The sequence below is a fragment of the Daktulosphaira vitifoliae genome, unplaced genomic scaffold, assembly GCF_025091365.1.
Source record: "Daktulosphaira vitifoliae isolate Bord-2020 unplaced genomic scaffold, ASM2509136v1 Scaffold_81, whole genome shotgun sequence".
Classification (NCBI taxonomy): Eukaryota; Metazoa; Arthropoda; class Insecta; order Hemiptera; family Phylloxeridae; genus Daktulosphaira; species Daktulosphaira vitifoliae.
This window is the reverse complement of record NW_026099650.1, coordinates 15,578-18,229: the sequence shown is the minus strand read 5'-3', so window position 1 is coordinate 18,229 and position 2,652 is coordinate 15,578. Positions and strand designations below refer to the sequence as shown.

The 2,652-nt window shown below is 25.4% G+C and overlaps 1 long non-coding RNA gene across 3 annotated transcripts in view; it reads left to right on the top strand.

Moving 5' to 3' along the window:
- The first annotated feature begins 1,928 nt into the window (after positions 1 to 1,928).
- LOC126909028 (uncharacterized) overlaps positions 1,929 to 2,652 on the top strand; it is a 2,616-nt gene continuing 1,892 nt past the window's right edge. For all 3 annotated transcript variants that reach the window (XR_007704904.1, XR_007704902.1, XR_007704903.1), the window contains exons 1-2: positions 1,929 to 2,053; positions 2,123 to 2,188. This is a non-coding gene — a long non-coding RNA (uncharacterized LOC126909028). The remainder of the gene's footprint in view (positions 2,054 to 2,122; positions 2,189 to 2,652) is intronic.

Here is a 2,652-nt window from a genome sequence, read left to right as displayed (position 1 = left end):
TGTTCCGGAAGGTCTGACACTTTTATATATATCTTAAATTAAAGCTAATGTAATATACTTTATTATGTAAAAAAAAAATTTCGGACTTTACTTTGTCTTCACGATGAAAATGANCTTTATTATGTAAAAAAAAAATTTCGGACTTTACTTTGTCTTCACGATGAAAATGACTACCAAATGCTATTATTTTGTGAAAATTCTCAATTTTATTTTTTACATTTTTAACTTTATAATGCTATAACTTATTGAAAAGTGTATTGATCAATACAATTTTTTTATGAGAAATAATATTTTTTAATAATCTCTTTTTCATTCGACATACTTTATCTTAATCAGGATATTAATAAGGAACTAGCAAATCATGTAGCTTTTGAAATAATCCACCAATTTTTTAAAATTAAACACTATCTAAAGATTTGCATCGAAGTGTTTTTTTTTTTGATAGTGATTTTTAATGATTTAAATAATTTTAAAATATTTTCAAAATTTCAAAAATCATATAAAAATTTAAAAGATGTGGCAGATGAAATAATTTTATATTGTACAGACAAACTTGAAAATCATTATCCAAAAGATGATTATAAATAGTTCATAGAATTAGTTTTGATATTTTTAGGAGGCATACCTTCAAATAGAATACGATTTTATCAATCTGGTGTTTACCATCTAGCGCGGTGGATGGCAAAGGCCATTTACTGCCTAAAAATTTTAATGTTTAATGTTAGGGCATGATATTTAATACTTACCATGCAGACATCACATATATGAAATTATATTGAAAAGTGTTTTTGAAGTAAAATTTAATACGTCATCTGAACCACATGTTCCTATTTTAAATAAATTCCAAAAGTCTTGGCAAAATATAAATAAAATTAATTACTTAAGTGGAATAAAAAATACTGTTATTTTAAAAAAATTAAAAACATAAAAAGACGATATTTTGAAATTTAGTTTTGAACTATAAGGAACTTTTAGAATTGGTCATAATGTTTTTTGGTGAAACACCTTTACATAGAATTTATATTAAAAATCCTAACCCAACCAAACCAACATTTTTTTTGTTTCGGGGCCAATTTGAATTGTCAATCAAAGTTAAATAATATTTGTTCAAAATGTATTTTTATTACAAGTTTATATAGTTTCTGGTTGTATATAAATTTATAAGTTAACATTATTTTAGCTTCAATGTGAAGCTGAGACTATATTAATTTTACTCTGATGTGTTTTTTTTAATTAAAATTAAAAAAATTGTAGGTTTTGAATAGTAAATAATAGAAAAAAATGTCTAATTAAAAATGTATAGAAAATTAAATTTAAAAAACGGCTAAATGAATTTTTTTTATGTTTTTACAATAAACAATTTATAAATTAACAATTTTAACAGTAAGAATAGAACATATACGTTTTTATTTTTTTAGGGCTAAATAAGAACTTTTCGAAAATTTTTGTATATATACTTTTTATAGAAAAATTTTATACCTACAAAAAAGTCCAAATAAACTTTTTCGCAAAAGCTAAAGTTTTTGAGATATACAAAAAAAATCTAAAAAATCATCCTTGTGGGGTTATTTTTAACCCCCCTGGGGCACGTCTTAGAGTTGAACAATCATCTCCAAATTTTTTACAATTTATTTTTTCATGTATTCGAATAATTCTAGGGGGTGACAATTGTAATTTTTAAATTTTATTATTAAGGGACACCCTAAGGTGCACCATGTACGGTCAGCTGATGACGATAGAATGACATATCAAACCGGTTGACTAGTGGAGGTTATCACATACACAACTATTAAAATAGTTTACACCTACTGCACACACCTATAATTGATAAGATTTATTTAAAAAAACTAGTCAAATTCTTCAACATTACAATATATTATTATGGTAAATGCAGTATTAATTAATTTGATTTTGTTATATTTAGAATGAGTTTGTTGTACCCTGAGGAATGCTTCAATGATGGCTCGGCCTGTTGGCCAAGAGTGCTGGTTCTAATGGAAAACGAATTTATTACATGTCTAATTCATTTTTATTTGTTAAATAATATTAGTCAGTAAGCAATTAATGTAGTTTTTTAATGGTAATTGCACTGATAAATTAATTTTCATTTTGTAATTTTTAGACTTGCATCTGTTGTGCCCGGACGAATACGTTGGAAATTGCTGATGGTTTAGGATTTATTAAAAGGGTAATTTATTTTATTTCATTAAACATTAATTAATTGTCATAATTTTATTTTTCTCAAAGTTGAGTTTATCTTTTTATATTTTAACCAGTTTACTTTGCATATGTTAATCATTAGGTTATTTTGTATTTCATATTCAAATTGTCAACGTGTTATTGACAATATCATAGCAGTTGTAATAATAATCAGTGCTCGAATTGGCCAAAAATAAGTAGGGGAGCTCAACTTAACAATTTTAAAACTGCGTCCTTAGCATTTTGAAGATCTTTTTTTTTTTTTTTTACTCATTACTTTATTTAGTATTTACTAATAAATCATATTTCATTATCATACTAATATTAAAAAAAAAAAGAAAGAGGTGGTATTTTCCACCGTCCTCCCGTCACAATAAAAAAAAGTAGCTGGGGTGCGCAAAAAAATTTAAAAAAAAGTAGAGGAGCTACGTCCCCCTGCGCACCCCCCCAATT